General features: G+C 33.1%; 1 protein-coding gene across 1 annotated transcript in view; it reads right to left on the minus strand.

Annotated features, from left to right (window-relative positions):
• ken (zinc finger and BTB domain-containing ken and barbie protein) overlaps positions 1-9,758 on the minus strand; it is a 135,578-nt gene extending 125,820 nt beyond the window's left edge. The window contains exons 1-2 of the mRNA XM_088241463.1: positions 9,540-9,758; positions 136-514 (exon numbers count right to left, since the gene is read on the minus strand). The gene's annotated coding sequence lies outside the window, so the exon portion shown is untranslated. The remainder of the gene's footprint in view (positions 1-135; positions 515-9,539) is intronic.
• Positions 9,759-22,691: the final 12,933 nt, after the last annotated feature.

Genomic DNA, 22,691 nt, shown 5'->3' on the forward strand with positions numbered 1-22,691 from the left:
TTATAAATTTTCAATGCTATCACTGTTTAATTCCTGAAAAAAGCGTACGCTTTCTTTTCTCAATGTTACTGTTTTCAATTTGACAACCGACGATGCATATTCAAAGTTTAAAAATAAAAATATTGAAATACTTACAGTTTTGTATGAAATCCAGATTAAATCCAACAATAAAGAGGTTACACCATTATCATTTCACAAATAATGAAAATACTGGTATTATTCCTTTGATTTCTTAGCTCACTTCGTTCGAAACCACTTTTCAGCACTGAAATCACAAATTTCTGTTTTCACTTGTTCACTACAAAGTAATACAACTCCCACTTCACAAAAGTCTCAATAGTAATCCAGGGAATCAATGCAACACTCGATTAACACAGTTTTAAAAACAACGAATTGATTAAACTTTGATTTTATTGAAATTTAATATCCAATTCGATCCGCGTTGTCTTACGATGATTCGAAGGCAAAATAATATATTTTTAAGGCACATGCTGTCTCCGAACCAGACTGTTAACTGAAAACAAATTATACGTTACAGACGTGAAGTAAAAGTTTCGTGGAAATGTCATGCCAGGAAAATAAATGAAATAAATTTGTTCGATCGGGTGGGATCCGATGCCTTTATTACTAAAATTGGAATATAAATTCAATGTTTACGCTTCGAAATTCGAAATTCCGGCCACCTGGTAACTCGTATTCAGTCAGTCAAGTTTCGCCACTCGACGACTGTACGAAAGTTAATATTTCGACACGATTCGTGCGCTGCGGTTTGTATGGAACTATGAGACCGAACTAGCTAGAAGTTCCGACCGTACTGTTTTTCTTCGACTCGCTGATATGAGGACTTTACGTTCTCTCCGCATGAAATCTAGTCGCGACTGGACCAAATATATAGGTTACCATTATACAGCAATCCTGGCCGACCTTTTTTTGTTTCTGTTTTCTATATTTCTATAGCACCGCGTCTGGCCGAGATTTCGCCTTGCACAATGTGTTTATTAGTTTATTAGTTCCCTCCGGGAAATGGGCTCTATTTAGTGAAGAAACACTTTGTTTGTCTAAAGACCTATATAGATACAGCGGATTACACTATTTTTCGACGTTCGGCTAAAGGGTTTATTTTTTACGCGCTGTTCCACTCGCATTTTACGAACACATTTAAGCTAAAAACAAATTTTATTTATCATTTAAAATGAACTGATGAAAAGATAAATTATTCGTTAATGTACTGCGGCGGTTTTTATTTCAAATAGGCACATTTAGTATAAGTTATGCACTTAATTATTTGTTATTATATTGAAAAGGTACGTCGATAAGTTTTCATGTAATAAATACGGCATCTAAAAAATATCAACGAAGTAGTCAAAGTAGTCAAATAAACTTTAAAAAGTAAATAAAAACAAACGTACTATATGGTTTCAGTCAAATAAAAAAATAGAGAGTTTATATGCCCTTGATACATTGTTACATAAAAACAGCGCGTTGTTAAATGTCAATTGTTATCTTAATAAAATTACCATGCATTAAAACAGCACTTAAAAGTATTTTTACATTTTTATAATAAAGTAAATACAAATTAATGATCTGTTTGATTTAATAATTATAAAAGTTGTTTCACTAAATAATGAGGAAAATTTATCTCGTTTCACCTACAACAAGGTTTTAATATAACATTTTATATTCAGGATTATAATATGTGTCATTTTTACTAGGATATTCTGTACATAGGATGACTTATGATCATTTATATTTAACAGAAATCATTATTCCAGTTTGATTTAGCAAACTTAAAATTTATGTATTATTTTAAGTTTGTGGGTAAGACTTTCAAGAATGCAGATAATTATGGTTGGAAAATAGGTAGGTACGAGTACATTATTTTAGTTTTTTGTTAATTATTATTCTTATATGAGTCGCTTTCGATTTGAATTTCAAATACAACGTTCGTAATTTGGAGTAAGAGCACAAAGGAACATAATCTCAAATAATCGGTCCAGTATCGCGCCTAGGTTCGCGGTGCGCGGTCCAGTCAAGCGTGCGACGGATATGGGATATAGTCGATACAGCATTGTAATGGATGCCAGTGTTAGTCATAGCTCATAGCATATGGGAGAAATTCAAGCATGCGTATAGCATGACATATTAATGGCTCATAGCTCGATGGTATATGTGTCAGCCGCTTATCCAGAACTCCTGTCAAGGACGGTATCTACTTTATTTCGTATGTGCGTATTAATTGCGCGGGCGAGTGGAACAAAAGCGTGCGTTTTAATTTTTGCGGGAAACTGTAAAACTACATACAAAAAACATATATATATATATATATATATATATATATATATATATAGTATCGCACGTGTGAAATCGTCAAATCGTTTAAGAGACTATACTTTTTTATATCTTGTAATTTTTACGAGACTGCAAAGTATCCGTTATTGCGTCGCAATTTTACATTAATTTATGCGTGTTTGAATTTAAGGACATAAAAGAAAGATCGAACAGTTGTAAAATTATTCACAAGCTAAAAAGTTTTACGTTTCATATATAAGATAATATACACATGTAAATGCTTGATTGTCATCACTATTCGTAACACTTTAACTAAGCCTCAATTTTTATATCTATTAGGAATCGGGTTATGGTCCTGTGGCTAGTGTCTTGAACTCACGGACCAAAGGTCCGTGGTTCGAATCTCTCTCTACTACAACTCGATTCTATTTTCTAATAGTGAGTTATTTACAACTCATTGAAAATGGCCCTCAAAATGAAATATTTGGGTAAATCATAAAAACGCAAATATTTATTTTCCTTAAAAAAAAAAATTATTATAATAGGGACATATCACATATTATTACAAATACCGATAAAAATATATGAAATGGATTTAGAAAAATTACTTTTATTTTCAAAATCAATAAAGATATTAAGGAGAGATGTTTTCATGCATATCTTTATATAAGAAATGATAAAAAAATATGTCCCTAGAAAAACACGACATGTTTGGCACTGATAATTGTGACGTCAAGATTCGTAGCGATGTTCTATAAAAAATTAAACGCTTACAAACAAAGTTAAAAATTAACATGAATCGTGACGTATTACGGGCGTGGCCAATGCAATGACCGTTTTCGGGGGAATTCTAAATTATAAATTTAAAAATATTTTTATGCTACTTATAAGTAGTAAATTAAAAAAAATATTTCTTTTACTCGAAAGTATTTCATCGACCCTTATTACGTACTTAATAATATATTGAGTTTTTCTACTGACATTTCTTGGTAAAACGGCATTTGAATTATAATAATAAATGTTGTTAATAGATGTCGGTCACGATGAAACCCGGTCACTGGTATAAAATTTATAAAACAAAGTGGAATAAAACTATAAACGTATTTTTATTATTATAATTACTTAGTAATTATTGAGACAATGCATTGGTAAAACTCGCGATATTAATCTTTACAGATAAATTATATAGAAATACTATTTTAATTGAAATTGAACAGTACAGGTTCAAAAATGCTTCCTTGAAGAACGCCAAACAACACAATTAAAATTAATAATAATTTCAAGCGCTCGAATTTTTAAATCCAAGCCAAAATCTGGACAAAAAAGTTCAAGATTCACTTTTGGATGAATGTACGCTGTAAATGTGAAAAATAGTATAGACGCATTCATCCATGCATCTAGTTTAATGAATGACATTTAGATTTGAAAGAAAATCATCCATAGTCCGTAGCCTAAACGCTAATTGAGATAGTTGATGTGCCGTGTATGTACTCGGAGAAGGAGTGTGGAATAATAATAATTGGCTAGCGCTAAAATTGTATGCACGGTTGAGAGAACATGACATCACGTCTCTATTGTCAGACTTTATTCATCCACGAGGAAAAAAATCACACAAGTGCATAATACTGTCTATGTTCGTGGTAACAGTGTGCGTGCCTGCTGCCTGCTGCCTACTGCCTACCGCTTACTGCCTAGTGCCTATCATGGCGGTGGGCAAAAACATTAATATTGTAAGTCCAAATAACTACAAGACGAAATGCGCGAACTCTATTTACATTTATCCATCCATTTTCAAATACCAAATTAAATAACGTCATGGGTACTATAAATGCAATTATTTGCTTAGGTGTATAATATGCACAATCATTGCGAAAAATACAGGAATGCCGTAAACTGCTTCATTTTTTCTTAGTTATTAGATTCTTACCTATTTCTGAGTTGCGAAAAGAAAGCTGTTTCTCCATTTATTATTTTTATCTTCATATTATTTATTTTTACAAATTTTAGTTCGTCCAAACTGAGGCTAGTTTTCAGTAGTGATTTTTAAAGTTGACAATCTTTATTGAACGTACCTATGCAGAAAAATTCCACGATTTTGAAAAAATAAGAAAGGTATTGGTGTTTTCATATTATGTATTCTGCTTAAAACAGTCCGGCCGAAAGAGAAACCTACTGAAAGTTTCATGATATCAATTCGTAGTTATGCAGAAAAAGTCCACAATTTTGAAAAAATAAGATAGGTATTGGTGTTTTATATATTTTGTACTCTGCTTAAAACAGTCCGGCCGAAAGAGGAACCTTCTAAAAGGTTCATGAAATCAGTATATCATAAAAATGAATGTCACCTCATACATTTAGAGTTTGCATGAGGTTTTATTCAATATTAGATCTGGCTGTTTTCTGCAAAATGGATATGTTGGGTTATGTGGTCGGCCAGACTTTAAAAAAATCACCCAAATTCGTTTAAAATATAATTAAATTATTTTTTAAGTTATTAGAACAAATGCATCAAGTGATTTTTTACAATAAAGTCATCATCATTCTCTTTCCGCACCAAATCGTTTAATATCTAGAATACATATTTGCTCACGTTTGTAATAATTACGTTTTATAAAAGCTTAGATTTGTGATTATCGATTACATCCTTAGCGCCATTTTTTAATATTTAACTTCAAGGACACTTTACATTTAATGCAAAATAACATTTACTAAATCAACACTATGGAAACCATCACAGGATTTGTTATCAAAACGTTTTAAACACGAGGCAATTAAAAATAAAATAAATTATAAAGACGTTTTTTTTTTTAAATTTGGTTCATGTTCATCATGGAGATACTATATTTTTGTTCAAAGACATCGATATAATATCGAAGAGCATAATATGCCTTTCATGCAAAGAACATTTTGATTCTCCGTTCCCTTTGTCAGGTTTATATTGAGGACGATCCATTGTCTCGGATAACAAATGCAATTGTTGTGCCGGTAAAAAAATGAGTTTCCCTTTCAAAAGAAAAAATAGATTTATCACAGATACACTATGCAATTTTTTAACTGCTAAAAAAAATGTAGAAGATTTGTACTAGTTTTATTTGTTTTAAATTATACATTTGTGGTTAGCGTTTTTTAAAAATCAAATCAACACTGTTTTGAAAAACAACCTTAATCTGTATAACTGTATCCGCACATCCGCTATTAAACTTTCATAATTTATTGCATGGAACACTGTATTACCTAGACCGATAATTGCAACATATTTCGATAATTTAAAAAAAATATATTTTTTCATTTTTATTTAATGGATTCTGATCCAAAGAAATGTAAAATTGTGTAGTTAATATTAAGCTTGTCGGATATTAAAAATTAAATAACCTGCAGGGTTATTTTTTGGTATTCTTAGGTTATAGGAGAATAATAAATGATAACAGTAATTTTATTTCAGTTTTGATGAAGATGTGGTATTTGCTTTAGATATTTGTTTGATATTATTTCGCAAGCGGTCGCTCATAAACAATGTTTTGATTGTTGAAAGTTTAATTTCGTTCACCTATTGGTCTAATAGTTAATGCAATTGCCTACCATGCAGTTCTCGTGTTCAATTTATTTAAAATGTTTTTTTTTTTACACTGGAATATATTATTATGGTCCTTGGGCTAGAACCTAAGGCACAAGATGATCATCATACCTTCGTGTACCAAAAATTAAAATACGCTGGGGTTGGTGTACTAATACAGTACCCTATTCTTCACCAGTTGCGGAAACGAAACGATGATGATGAAGAGTAATTTGGGTGATCTTTAAATGACTTATATTGCTTCAAAAAACATGTCAAAAAAGTCCATGATCTGACAATCAAATATTTAAGTTAGTTATTTCATATTAATTAATTGAGTAATTAAAAGCATACACGGAAATTTAATTGATGACAATAGTTACTGAATGATACAATGTAACCTTCTATGTGACAATAAATTATAAACTTATATTAATTAACAATATTTTGAGTTTGTCCAATTTTTTGTAGACAAGGACTGGATTCAACTCCCCGGGGAGCTGTTTATATTAACATATTACAACAGAGATAAATAACATTTAAGAGAAGGTAATACATAAGTCCAGGCATCTACAGGGCGAATGACCTGTCAATGGCTGGTTTAAGTGGCCACTTTACACACTGTGTAACATTCACCATTCTGCCTATATTTGAACATCTATATTCCTTCAATTCTTTCATCTGTTGATGGTTGTGAAGTTATGGAGCTGAAACCTTTATTTATGCGGGTGAGATTCATCTAATTGAATTATTTCACCTACATACTAGGCAACGCCTGAAAATATTATTTTTTTCAATTTCTATACTTCTTCGTGGACCAGGTAATTTATCAACAATATTTTGAGTTTGTCCATAATGAAAAGTTTTAACTTAGATACATGCTCATTTAATATGTAACATTTACCTTGTTATTAAAAAGTTTAGAATTCGTCATTTGAATTTATAACAAGACATCATTATTTCACACATAATGCTATGAATATTAATTACGTAATTAATATAGAATGGACATAATTGTTTGAAATAATCTGAAGTGTAATAAAAGAACGATCATGAATAATAATTACTGTGGTAAACCAGAAATACACATAGCTTTGGGTATTAAAACCAGAATAGTAAGTTTTATTTTTATCCACTTGCAAAATTACAATAAACTGGTTATGTTTTAACTTTGGTAATAGACATAAACGAGGCGATAGCATTAAATTTACTCCTAGTACGAACCGCCATATTTATTTATGTTTATAAGGTTCAATCGTGTTTATCAAAGGATAATAAACCATACTTCTTATTCAAAATAATAATTTACAACAAAATCTACGTCAAGAAATAAATTACGGAAAATTTAAGGATAAATTAAAGAAAAGCTTCTTGACATAATTCAAATTAACTGTATTTTGAAATTAAAGATGTATGTTTAATATGTGCCTGTGTTTATAAATTTATAAACTTTGTGTTTTTATTTTTAAAAATAGTGTTATATTTTTTTAATTTTTAAAATTGTTTAATTTTTTATTTATTTTATCATTTTGTTTAGCATTTTTTGTTTCTTTTTTATGTCATTTTGTAAACTTGCCAAACACAAGAGCCAGACTCTTTTTTGGCAATTTCAACCTTTAGTGTTCCATTTTTTTACTGAATGTACTGTTTTTTTATTTATTTATGCTAAAACTATGGAGATACCAACACAAATGGAGTCACGTGTTAAACATATTCTCGTTATATTTTGTTGTCCTGTTCAGAAATTGTATTATGATATATTGTGTTGTGTACGTAATTGGTGCTGTGTTAGGTTTTTTCTTAGTAATAATATCACCGTATTATACCAATAATAGCTCTGGGTGCATAGCATTTAACCTAAATAAATAAATAAAAAAGAATTCATAATTCATAATCAAAATCGTTAAAAATCCATTCCACAGAATTTTGAATAGTATGTACCAACTAAAAAAAACTACGGTTTTAACAATATGTATATCTTTGGAATGAAGTGAACCGTAAATGATTTTTATGAGATCATCGTCATCATCATTCCTTCTTCCGCACCCAGTGGTGCGAAGAGAACCGCATTGTTGATCAGTCTCACGTTTCAGGTGCGAGTCCAGGAACAATGAAGTATTGCACTTCAATGAAATCAATATTTCGGGTCCAGCCTGCCAGGAATTGAACCCAGGACCTCAAAAATGGTAGGCAAATTCTCAACCACTGCACAACGAGGCGGATGTATCTCCACTCGATTACTGTATTCAGGATTTTTAATCGAGAGCAGCCATCGAGTCGAAAACACTCGTCCCAAGTTCTGGTTCTATTTCCCACATAGAATTGTACTCTTCAACCACCTGGACACAGAAAATAGTAAATGTACTGTGAATTTCAATACAATCCTAAATTGAGTTTTAAAAATCAGAAAAAAAGAATTCACGTTTTCAATATTTTTTTATTTGTTTGCTATCGGCTATTTAGACTGTAAATCGATTGATATTTAAATCGTACGAATCTGAGGCAACGGGTTTCATAAAATAATAAGGAAGTCGATTAAATATTACCGATGTGTCTACAGAGTCAGTGAAGCAATTATGGTAAGCTGTAGGTAACCCATTAATAAAATATAAAGCAATTAAAATAATATTACTATTGCAGTTGAGCGGAAAAGTAGGTGACCTTGAATCTCGGAGAGTATGATATTGTGTATGTAATTGTTGAACACAGATAGAAAAACAATGACTAAGTTTGGTGTGCAAAAGAAATGGTGCGTTTTAAGTTGAAGGATATTGAAATAGATTGATGGCTAAGTGATAAAGTAATGCATTTAGAAGTGTTCGTTTGGTCGAGTGAGCGAATGGCAGCAAGTCTCTTGCCGCTTTACCCAATGCAATACGACCACCCCCACCACTGAGTAATATTGAACTGAAAGTGAATTGAATACACACGGCAATGCTTTAATGAGGTCGGCGGCAGGTTGTAACATATTTTTTGCATCGAGCAATTCCACAATTTTGCACAATTTATTGTTTCGAAGGCGCCTTGCACAAAGCGCTACTTCGGTTGCATTAACTTTAGAAACCGTGGCATTTCCTTTGAACGCTGATTAGAAAACAGTACCGAATATTTCTGCGCGACTGGTTATCCTTCCGATCGCAATTTGCAACAGCTGTTTATGTGTTTAGCGTTTTGCTAACATCCAACTGCGGCCAGGCCCACGCTGATATACTCTAAAGGATAAGTTGTTTATTTATGTACAGTTGATAAGTTTTCGCGTCAGTGTATTCTTCTCGCGCTGTTCATTGTAACACGCATTGTCTGTGAGGTAACAGCGATCGTTCTCAACACGTTTCCTATCTCTGTTTTGCGAAAACGGTGAGAATAATCTCGCTCGCGTTCCCACCTCAGCAAGGCAAATTACAAAAGCTTCGACGAATGTAAAAGTACCGGTTCGAGTAACATTCACCAGTTGCCGCAAACCATATCACAATGTGGCCGCTCTCATTAGGACACGGCCGAGCCGCAGCCGCCTCGCGAACCGCGCGCAGTCGAGGATAGGCAGGTTGCTCAACTTCGGCTTCAAAATCTCAACTCGAAAGGGCACCGCGTTGCCGGACGGCGCGGGGAGGGGGCGAAGAGGAGAAAGGAGGGGAACCGTGGCGCAATCAGCCCTCTCGCGGGCAAGTCGTCTGACGGTGTTTGACAATGTTTCTACCTGAGGTGAATGAGAAAGGGCCGCGAGAGATGTTATCTGAAAGGTATTCAAATGGTAAACACGGGATGCTCGCAAATGTTGTCCGTTAACATTTCTCGGCGGTCCCGCGTACGACGTACGACACGCACCTCTTGCAGAAAGGCGGTGTTGGGTATTCACGTCGGGAGAGGCTTCGCAAGTTTAGTATCACTGCACTGCAATCCGTGAGGGGACACTCGTCACTCGTCACTCGCGGGAAGGGGCGGCCCAGGCGAGAGGCGCGCGGCTCGGGGCTCGGGCGCGCGCGGACTGCGGCCCGCCGCTTCGCCGGACCGCGCCATGAAAGTAAAAGTGACTGCGCGGGGGGGGGCGCGGCGGGGGGAGCAGGGGCAGGAGACGCTCCCCTCTCCCGATGCATTTCTCCCACTTTCGTCCCTTTCTTTCTCCACCCCGGTTTCAAGGTCGGCGCTCGGCGCTCCTCACCTTTCGCTTTCAGCCCCCGCGCCCCGCGCCGCGCCGCGGATGTTGCGACAGTGTCCGGAACCGGGTCACGCATAAATCGCCTCGCGTTACGCAAGGAGCAGTTTCGTCACTCGTGAAGCGCCGCCGCGGGCGAGGGCGGGGAGCGGTGGCGCGGGGAGCGGGGCGGGAAGAGGGCCTGACGTCACCGCATCACACGTGCACACTGCACACGTACGTCGGCCAGTGTGGCGCTTCGCCTGCGCCTCCGCTCGCGCAGTATCCAGACTCCAGACTGCGCCTTCTAACGTTTCCTTGACCATCCCTGCCGGAATAGGTTTATCTTTCATTTCAGAATTTTCGAGAATAAAATTTGTAAAGAATACATTCTGAAGAGCAAATGAGCAGCATAACCTTTGTTTTTTTCAATAATTCAAATTTAAAACGGTCCATTCGCATATTTAATAACCTTTGCTTTATGTGTTCTCAACAATAAATTTTCATATGCATGATTATAATGTGCGTGCTTAGAAAAACAAAATGTATAATATGTTGAGTTGGTTTACCGACATGCACTAACACATCAACGTAGACGTATTTAACCCCTCAATGCCCAATTTTTCTTAATATAACTAAAACATATTTTCATGTATGTTTTTTATGAAAATACTGGAAAAAATAATGAAAAATAAATTTTTAATTTCAAATTTTAATTCATGTGGACAATATGCTACATCGGGCATTAAAACATTAAAAAAAATGTTAGGAAAACAAGAAATAAGGATTCTTATGAACATCTTTTTATACAATAATAAAAGTGGCGAAAACAATCATAACCTCAAATCTTTAAAAAAAAAAAAAACAAAGAAATCACCATTTGAACTTTACTTATTTTTAAACTACACTTTTGACAGAATACGTGTAACTGATTTTTTGTTTCAAATTGTATATGAAAATTTTACCCTGGTGGCGAATAAATTTTTTAAAATTATAAAGGCTAGTGTGTATGCAATATAATAAACTAGTCGCCGAGTGATAAACATGTTTGAAATCACTTTTATGCACCGATTATTGATATTTATTTTTTTGTTTATTTATTCATTTACATAAACGCCCAATGGGCATTTTTTAAGACATATTTATGCATAGAAAATTATTGTAAAGAAAAGTAAAAAGACAAGTGGTATAAAGTAGACTTTGTGGGAGAGAGGTGTTCATAATTGAATTTGACTCTGTGATCGTTTGAAAGAAGGCAACTTGTTTTCAAAGAAATCAAAAGAAAAGAAAAGATTTTTGGCATAGGGGAATGAAAACCATAGTTTGTTTTATGCTTATCGGTATGAAAGAGTAAGTTTTGTCTGAGGTATGTAGCAGATCGTTTACATTGGGTATTGTAAGGTTAATTAACATTTGAGCGCACTGAAAATAATATTTTTCTCAGAGCAAATAATTTTACTAGTCATTTAATTCTAACTCTGACGTAAATCCATCGCGTCGTATTAAATTAAAATATGAAATGCATTAATGTTCTCAAATTACACAAATAAATCGATAACTTAACGATAGAAGAAAAATCATAGACCTAATAAATTTATTCAAAATTGTAAATTCAATATGGGATTGCCCTGAACTATTATCTCTCATCAACTTCAGGGTGCCTGGAAGAATGACTAGACAGGTGCCACCGTTTTGTAGCAACAATTCACGGACAGTGTAAACTTGTAATGCCTTATTAAACAGACTTCATGAACTCGGCAATAGTTATTCCCATGTATCTGATATATTTAGTGTAGGGTATTGTTCCTATAGAACAAACCTTTTGAACTTTTTCAAAGATGGTGAATGGTAATTATATTTATTTTTTTATGCATTTCATAATATATATATAAATATATATTTATATACAGTTTTTTGTTCACTTTGCCTAGCTGTGTGGAACAGTACATATGATTTTCTTGTTGTATTACTGTAGAATGTTTTATTATTTAAACTTTCTAGTGAATATGCTGTATATGGTTTAGTTTAGTTTTTTAAATATATAAATTTTGTATGATTTTTAGGTTTATTTATTTTTTTATAAATCTTGGGTATAAGATTCATGTTTAAAAAAAAAACCGATATAAAAAAAACAAACAAACCATCACGCCGTTTCCCCGTAAGGGTAGGCAGAGAGGAAAGAACACCACAACACTCTATCTTTGCATACAGATCTCGCTTCCTCTACATTCATACATCTTCTCATGCACGCGCGCCGATTATTCCGACTTTTGACATGTCCATCTTTAAGCGTTTGTTGGATTTGGTCATGCCATGTCTTTCTCCGTCTTCCTCTATTTCTGCATCCATCAACATTCGCGCTGTAAATATTCTTAGCCGTCATTTCGCTGTTCATTCGTTCTACATGTCCAAACCAGCGCAGAGCTTCTTTCTTGATTTTGTCGATAATGCTTGTCTCAGCTTTACATAATGTACGGATCCTAACATTTGTGCATCTATCGTACATAGTTTTACCACACATTCGCCTGAGAGATCGCATTTCGACAGCATTCAGCCTACTTTCATCCCTGTTTTTCCAAGTCCATACTTCGCTCCCATACACCAGGGACGGGACCAGGACTCCGTTGTGAACTGCCAATTTCGCCCCTTTAATAAAACAGTTACGGTGTACTTAACATTGGGTTAAGAAATTTCATAATAACGATATTGTAGAATCTGTTTATGTTTTCTCTCCTTTTTTTTTCTTTTTCGTTTTCAAATAACACCACTTACCCATGCACACATTTTTAAAGTTATCGTACCAGTGGTTTTAGTTGCTTATCAGCCTATTCGATTGTCTTAATCTTGGTATCTGATCACCTTGGAATGTTGTGGATGTCAATCATTAGTACTCAGGAATAAGGGACGGATGAAGGCAATGGTGATTATATGCAAATAAAATCGTGGATATGCAACATTGTGAAGCTACAATACAAAACTGACTATTTCTTGCTATATCCATGTGGAATTGTATATATTAATGCACACATTTCATCACCATCAGTGGCGCTACAGCCCGTTGTAGGCCCTGGCCACCTCCAGAATTCGTCTCTATTCGTCCCTGCACCCCGCGGCTCTTCTCCAGTTCGTCAGGCCTTATGCTCTTATGTCACTTTCCACATTATCCAGCCATCTTAATTTTGGTCTGCCTCTGCTTCGTCTGCCTTCCGGAGTGGTATAAACAATCTTTTTCGGGGTGCGGTTATCATTCATTCTGTGCACATGGCCCAACCATTGTAATCGTCTTATTTTGATGAATTGTGCAATGTTAGGTTCGCCATACAGTGCCTCTAATTCTTGATTAAACCGTCTCCTCCACACTCCGTTTTGGTTGACAGCACCAAATATCTTCCTAAGTATTTTTCTTTCGAATACTAAGACGATATTTTCATCTCTTTTTGTCATAACCCAGCATTCGGCACCATATGTAATGACCGATCTGAGGAGAGTTTTGTAAATAATGGTCTTAGTTTTTACATACATACATGCATTTATGCTTATTTATTAATTTTTAACCACTGACAACAGTTATAATAAAGAAACATAGCTACGTACAAAAAACATAACAAAAAAAAACAGAAAACCCATAACTATGTAGCAAAGATAAACAAGGGCAATAAAATAATGGTATAAAATTATTTACAAATTATCACCAGGATGAAGAGCATTTTAGAGAATTTAATATGGAATTATAGGCATTTATATTACATTACATTGTTTTGCACCACAACAGACCAGGAGGCCCAATTACAGTGGTGAATTACATTACAGAACACCCAAGCTTGAGAAAAATCAAATTTTAATTGTGGTGTTCTCACCGGGAATCGAACCTGGAACCTTCCGTGCGTGAGTCAAGCGTCTTGACCACTACACCACAGAGGCCGCTTTACAGGACTTATGACCAGTCATTGGCTGGTTTAAGTGGCCACTTTATACACTGTGTAACATAACACCTATGTTCGAACATCCATATTTCTTTCATTCTTCCATCTGTTGATTTTAGTGAAGTTAAAGAGCTGAAACTTTTATTGTAAAGAGATTCATCTGAAATATTTCACATACTAGGCAACGCCTGAAAAGAATTAAAGAAATATGGATGATCAAACTAAACCAGTGTGTAAAGTGGCCACTTAAACCAGCCAATGACAGGTCATAAGCCCTGTAAATGACTTTACTTCCATTTTTCCTTCTCTTAAATGTTCTCCATCCCTGTTGTAATTTGTAAATCTTAATAACTCCCTAGGGGTTGAAATCCAATCTTTTGTCTGCAAACATTTGGACAAACTCAAAATATTGTGATTGAGTATTTAATCTTTGTTTAAAATCATGATTAAGATCAATACAAGACTTTCAGCTTATCCATGCCAATCTAAAAAAAAAGATTCATGAAAAGCCTGAAGATCTATCCCGAAAAATTCGAATTTGTGTGACAAATTGACTAATCTACACATTCTGGACATTGGGGCATAAAAACAAAAGTTGCTTTTAGAAGATTTGATAAATAAATCAATGTATATAAATTAATTTACGTCAAAGTTAGCATTTAATGAATAAGAAAATTATTTGCTATGAGAAAAAAAATATTTATTTATTCTATATAGCCGACAATGATTAAATTACATAATGATAAGATTGGAAGACAGTCCAGCTATGTTTCTAAATAATAATAATAGAAAATGATTTATTGTACTTTCTTAAATGTGTTAGTGCGTACATACATATATAAATTTGAATCTGTATTTGTAAGAGAGTAAGTGTAGTGTTCAGGTGTGTGTAAGCGTGTGCATTATCAAAATCAAGTGGGAGTGTATCGCGGCCAAATAGAATGAGTCGTATTTTTTTTTAATAAGAACAAAAAAAAATAACAAGAACGAGACAGAAAATGTTATGCATAGTAAATAGACTGGCAGATAAAATAAATATTTATTTCTTGTCACGCGAAAGAGGACATTAAATTTAATTTTGGAGTAGGTTTAAAGAGTCGATATTATTATTTAATTGTTAATATAAATATCATAATTCAGATATAGTGCGTTTATTTTTAAGGGTAAAAAATCTATTTTTTTTAGAAGATTGGCTGTAGGCTCAAAGCGTTTTATTGTTTTTATAATCTATGTATTTAAAAATTAATATTTTAACAGTTTCAATCCTTTCAATTAATGTTATGTATTGTGAATTCAACACAATAGATCTAAAATCCAAATTACTGCGTACAAAAAAAGAACAGAGTCTTCAAAGTGTTTTTAAAGGGTTTGGAAATTCTTAAAATGAATCCCAGCTTTTAGTAATCTTATGATTATGTACAGTGCGTCCGTATGTTTACGAAGCTTATGTTGTGGTGGCTGTTTGTTAATCAGGTACACATACAAATTTTACTTTTCTTAGAAAATTATTTTACACAACAATATTAAACTAAACATTTCTCTTCTGCTAATTTTGCAATGCAGCTATTGAGTCGTGAAAAATGAAAGCACCCACCCCTTTCACGAAACCGTTTTTGAAAATTTGTGTCTTTCTTCAGTTTCGCATATTAACTATCATTAAAAAAAATCTAACTAGGCATAAATTTAATATTTCTTTACAATCAAATCGCGGAAATAACAAAACAAAGAATCTTTAAAAGTTTGTGTCCTTAAAAATTCCCATTCGGCGCATATATAAATAAATTAATGAATATGCATATATTTACTAACATACATTGAAATTTACATTTTGTTGCTGCTGAGAGGGAAATATTTTGAAGAAAGGAACATGGATTTCTAGTCATTTACAAGACTTATGACCTGTCATTGACTAGTTCAAGTGCTCACTTTACAGACTGTGTAACATTCACCATCCTGCCTATGTTTAAACATCTATATTTCCTCAACTCTTCCAACTGCTGGCTGTTGGTGTGAGATTCATCCGACTGAATTTTTCACCTGATAGGCAACGCCTGAAAACAATTTTTCAATTTCGTACTTGTTCTTGAGCCAGTTTTTTTGATGAATAATATTTTGAATATGTCCAAATATTTGTTGACAGTCTGGATTTCTTCCCGGGGGAGTTAATTATATCTAAATTTGTTGCAACAAATAAATAAAACATTTTTGTCAAAAGATTATGGATGCCTAGGCATTAACAGGGCTCATGACTTGTCATTGGCTGGTTTGAGTGGCTTAATTACACGCTGTGAAATATTTCCTCTCTGTTATAACAAATTTAGGTGTCAATAACTCCCTTGGGAGGAAATTTCGCCTGTTTACAAACATTTGGACATTCTCAAAACAGTGTTTATCTACTGACACGTTTGACTACAAAGTAAATGTTTTAAATGCCAAGTTTTCTGTATCTACCGGTTTCGAGATGTACCCATCTCTTCGCCAGGACATTAATTATACTAATGGACAAATCTGTACACCTTCAATATGAAACCAACGTACCTAATGTTACATGCTATTACACACTTATTGTAATGAAAACTTTGTCTGATGTATGTAAATTATCGTACTGACGAAGAGACGGGTACGTTCATTACATTATTTCATCATTTTAATTTAATCTAATGTTTTTTGCAATCTTTTATACGATTTCCTTTATTTTACTTAAAAATGTATTACCCACATGTTTTCATGGAAATAGTCAATTGTGAATTATAACCTTATAATAATTATAGAATACAGATACATGTCGAATTGTAAACTATGTTTACTAACATAAATCAAGTAGATACTTACATGTATTTGTATAATTATATCGGTATTCGTATAAAAACCACAACTACCCCTTGTAATACTTCGTCATGCTGTACCTTCCATCTCCTGCCATGAACATAAGTTTATTTATTTATTTAACTTTTTGTTCATAATTTTATTTGTACATTGGAGGGTTTATTGCCAAATGGCAATTTCTTCCGACCAACTAATAAAATAGAAGTTTTATTTTTATAATTCAAGTTACAGAACATATGCACTAGGAAAAAATATTAAAAAGCCAGAGATATTTAAAAATATAAATAAACGTATTTGTTTATAAATTACCTTAAATCGAAACTATTGCTCAATGGGGAAAAGGGAAAAAGAGGAAAAAGTAAGAGAAAGGAGATGTTTCTTCAGACGTGATTTAAACAGAGATAATGTAGTAACACCTTTGATGGTGGATGGGAGATGATTCCACAGTCGAGCCGCATGGACACTATATTAGTTAGAGAAGAAAGAGGAATTGTGGTGGGTATTAAGAGAGTGCCTTGAGAATTAGTACGAATGTACTCGTATATATATATTTTTAATACGAGTGTTTTTATGAGAAAAGTCCATCTCATAGTGTAGTGGTTGACTCGTTTGCCAACCAAGCTTGAGTTCCTGAGTTCGATTCGTGAACGGTGCACTGAAATCTACTTAGGCAAACAAATGTTTATCGTCGGAGGCTTAACTAGCAGTTCACAACGGAGTTCTAGTGCTAACTCTAATGTATGGGAGCGAAGTATGGAATTGGAAAAATGATGATGAAAGTAGGTTGAATGCTGTCGAAATGCGATCCCTCGGGCGAATGTGTGGTAAAACGATGTATGATAGGTGCACAAATGTCAGGATCCGTGAAGAGTGTAAGGCTGAGACATGCATTATTGACAGAATCAAGAAAGGGGTGCTGCGTTGGTTTGGACATGTTGAGCGAATGGACAGCGAAAGAACGGCTAAAATGATCCACGATGCGAATGTTGATGGATGCAGAATACGAAGAAGACCGAAAAAGACATGGCACGATAAAGTCCATCAAGTACTTAAAGATGGACATGTCAAAAGTAGGAATAATCGGCGTGCGTGCATGAGAAGATGTATGAATGTAGAGGAAGCGAGGTCTGTACGCCAAAATAGAGTGATATGGAGTTCTATGCTGTCTGGCGAGATGGTTTGTTTGTTTGTTTTGAATAAACCGGAAGTAGTAGCGTCAACTTCCACCGCACAAATCCGCGTTCTCAGATACTTCGGCCACGTTACGAGACGCAGAGACAATATACAATTGGGAAAAGTTAGTGGTCCAGGGAAGAGCAGAAGTAACTCAATCTCGCGGAAGAAGTTAACGACAGAAGCGAGTGGCGTCTCTCTTCAGAAGCGCTGATGACAGAAGCGGGCGGAGGCGGATCGTAACGACGTGCTTCCCTCCTGCCAATGTGACCGCCGCCGCTCTGCAAGAGCAAGCGACTATGAGAAGAAGAATGATCGCTCGCTCCACAGTGAATGTATGTTTGTATACAATCACACTTAGTATCCTATTGTTCTGAAAGTTTTTTTTTCCAAGGACCGTTCAATTTTCGTCTTCCGCGTACATAATATATTATTTCAAGTATGTGGTAAGTACAAGTGAGTACATACACACGTATTTATATACGTACACGTCGAGTTTTCTTGTATACGAGTGGTAGGTACTTAAATATAATTATGCAATTACTATTGCTTGTCATGAACGCAAGGCCTTGGCTAGTTTTACAGGTGAATGTAAAACTTGTACGAGAACTTTGACTCACTACTATTCCTTGTAAATATCTATCCCTTTTAAGAAATGGTACGGCGAACATTATCAACATGATAATTTATTTATTTATTAATGAAATCATACAGTCTTTATATAAAACAAGGAACAAATTAACAATTTTAAAAAGTAAGACCAATTACAGATTTCACACTAATGAATGCAGGAGGAGAGGGGAAAAATAATTTTATTCTAAAAAAGTTAAAATAAAAATATTACATAAAAAGTTCATAAAAAGGAGAAAACATTGTAAAGCTACTCTACTTTCCTCCCTCTCTCTCAGCTTTCATGAACATTTCAATTTAATTGTAAAAAAAAAAAATCACAAGTAACAATAAATTATTCGATGCAGGTAGTAGATGTATGTAAGTATAAAATAAGAGTTGAAATCAAATGATTAAAATTAAAAGTAAAAGTTTAAATTAAAATGAAAAGTTTAAATTAAAAGTTAAAATTAAGAGTTAAAATTAAAAAGTTAAAATTGAAAGACAAAATTAGGAATAAAATTAAAAGTTAAAAGTCAAGCAGGAGATAAATTTAAAATGTCTTTAACTGATCTGATAAAAATATGGTATTTACAATGTAGTATGTCGATGTCACTAAAACTGTCATTATAGGTAATCTGTATTCTTCGTAGAGTGCTATTTTTTCAATAATTAGTCATTGATTGAGGAATGTCGAAGAGTACAGATTGACGAGTTCTACGGACAGGGACTCGGTATGAAATGCCTCTAACAATTTCTGGGCTATCAATTACGTTATTAACAATTTTGTATAGAAAGCTCATATCCAACATGGTACGCCGAGTTGCGAGATTTTGAACCTTGTGAAAATTAGCTGACTCAGTCCTACTTGAGAATGAAACATTATTTCTGAAATCTAATTGTCTAAGAAAATAATTTTGAATATGTTCAATACGATTTTTTTACGTATAATATTGGGGATTCTAAATCGGCGAACCAAACTCGAGGACACTACGTACATATGAAAAAAAAAGTTTTCTCAATGCGTCAGTTCTTGTGAAAGGTTTGGTTGATCGTATGACACCCTAACATTTTGTAAGCTTTTTTTACAGTATTTTCTATATGTTTGTTAAATGTAAGTTTACTATCAACTAAATAAATAAATAAATAAATAAATAAATAATTCGTACTAAGACATTCGTCTTATTTTGAAATACTTGACGAATCAATTATTACTTCTAATACCATCTGGGAAAGATGAAACATTAACATAATTCAACCTAACTTCATTGTCAAAATTGATAAACGCAAACTTACTTACACTTATTAAAAAAAAAAGTAATATTACTATTTGAATCTAGAAAAATATTTCATTAGATAGATGTTTACATAAATGACGACCGACTTTTTGAAATTTAACATATTAAATACTTATAACTAACAATAGAGAGACAGTTGACATGGACAATTCATATCAATAAATTAATTAGTAAAGTGGCGACACTATCAAGTCTTTTTTTGTAAAAAAAATACGATTTTAAAATATAAAATCGTATTTACACGAACAAACTTTGTATAACATAGTAATACCTTGTAAAACATAGAAATACCTAGTAAAAACATAGTGATACCTAGTGAAAACATAGTAATACCCAGTAAAAAAAACGAATTATCATCATTTCATATCCGCTCCCTAGTTGGAGCATATGGTATCCACAAAGAGCCTCCATGCATCTCTATCCCTTTGCGTCCTCCCAAGTCAGGTTTTCGTCCCAAAGTTCTGGCATACACGGAAGGGACGCTATTAAAAATATTATTGAAGGACGCAACGCAGACAAACATGTAGTTATAGAAAGCTGGTTGAGTCGATTTTATTCCGATACAAATGGCAACTTTACTTTATTTTTTTAAATATTAAAACCAATTCAGCTTTTTTATTGTTTTGTTCCTACTTACCGATAATCTTAGTGACTTATTAAATTATATGTCATTTGTTTATAAATAAAAACATGTGTTTGGTGACCTAATCTGACGTGATAAATTTATGTCATTATTTTATTTATCAAAGTGCATTCGTTTGTTGGTTTTTTTTCAATCTAATAATGACTCATTAAAATAAATGTCTTGTTTAAACAAATAATAATTTATTTTTATCACGCTTTTTTTTCATAGATTCATAGCTGAATTCTTTTGGTATAATTTTTATTTGAAAATGCTTCCTTCGAAAAATACTAAACAATCGACGAAAGAATACGAAGGTGTCACAATTTACATTCTTCTTTTGCAGTTTCCCAAAAAGTTGATTTTTTGAGTTGAGTCGTTTTTATCCTCAAAATGCGATATGTATTAAAATAGGGTATCTGGGACTGCTGATGGACTTTAGATTTTTATTTCTTATGGACTTTGGTGTTTTATTCACGTATAAAATAGCTTGTTGCGATAATTTTTATATTTTTAACTTCAAAACCGCAAAAAATTTACTCCCGTGTATGTTTTTACTGCTATAATATGTAATACTCCCATAATATGTGTACCTCAGAGTAATTTTTTTTACACATATTATGTTAATTAAATTGGCTTGTTTACGTGAAATACGTAAAGTATATTATTGTATTTCCTTCATTCTATAACAAGTAAAGGCTAAATAGTAAAAAGATTTTTCATTCGTTAAAAACGTTAGTGAGTAATGTTCTATTAAAAAAACCCTCGACATTACTCACAGTTTTAAATAGTGTATTTGTTGCACAAAAATCCATAATTAAAATAAAACTTAGAGTGCCCATACAGATATCTACTGATGAAAAATATTCCACAAATCACAACTTATGACACCCAAGCCATTATACGCTAAAACAATACTCGCTTACAGATTCAAAAAGTATTCTTACTCAAATGAAAGGCATAATAATCCCTACAATACAACAAATACAAATAATACAACCACTAGATCCGCAACACAAAGACAACTTAAAGAAATACAAAGTAATATAAAAGAAAACCCCCACACTACCAGAAGTCAAACTAGAGGATGGGTCATGGGGTCTATCACAAACTCTGTATTCGTGCAAAGAAATTTCAGGTTTCTGGGCCCCAAAATATTCAATATGCTACCCAAACATTGTAAAACCATGACCCGGATTCAATTTAACAAATTTGTAAAAAAATGGTTACTGGATTTAGGTCGAGAAAAATCGGAAAATTTACTAAAAATAATTTTCTAATAAATTAATATTGTACATCTTTTTAGTATATTAACAAGTAGGTAGTTATCTTATTTTTTAATTTTTGCATAAAAATGTCTGCCTTAAAACAGGTTGTACCTAGTTAGGCAGACTAGACATGATCGAGAGAAATCTATTACTTAAGCGTTTGTGTAGTAGGTAAAGTAATTGTTATTTTTGTTAATAAACTTTGATTATTATTATTATAATATCATTTTCAGACAAAGAAATTTTGAGTATTATGCAATTAAAATCTATAACCTACTTCCACTGTCGATTAAAATAGTTAGAAATGAGAAAATGTTCAAAAAGACTATAAAAATGGACAGTAGAGCTGGATAGAAGTAAAATGGATTGTCTCATTCGCCCAAACCAATATTGAATAAATTGCTTCACAAATGTATATTTTATGTTATGTTTTTGTTCTTTTATTGGATGTTTTATAATATTAATATTATAAGTTTACATAAATTAAATATAAACTTATAAACGTAGTATTTTACTGTCAGAATATTTTGTTAATTATCTAAAATAATTCAGTCTTCTTTGTTTATTTTCACATGTAAACATATTTTTAAAAGTATATTGTTAAGTGCCCTCGGCACGGGTAACCCTAGTGAGGTCACATTATTTTTATTATAAATCTTTGTTTATAATGGAAAGAAATAAACCCCTCCTCCCTAATAAGCTCCTTCTCCTCTGCCAAAAACTAGATTTTTTTATTTCTGTATATTTGTGTTTAGTTTACAGCGACATAATACATATAAATGAAAAGAACAGTTCTTTACAAAAATATGTATAATATATACCTAGTAGTGTTCAAAATAATTTATGTGGTATCATAACAAAGAGTTTTATTTAATAGATTTTTCTATAATAAAGTATAATGAAAAATAGTAACTTAAATCTATGCAATTAAGTCGTAAAGCTTACAAATATCAATCGACAGTCAAATACTTTTTTCTTATTGTAATTAGATTCAGCCT

Source organism: Micrasema longulum, unplaced genomic scaffold, assembly GCF_059751315.1.
Source record: "Micrasema longulum isolate JH-2025_06_02 unplaced genomic scaffold, ASM5975131v1 h1tg000015l, whole genome shotgun sequence".
NCBI classification, from domain to species: Eukaryota; Metazoa; Arthropoda; class Insecta; order Trichoptera; family Brachycentridae; genus Micrasema; species Micrasema longulum.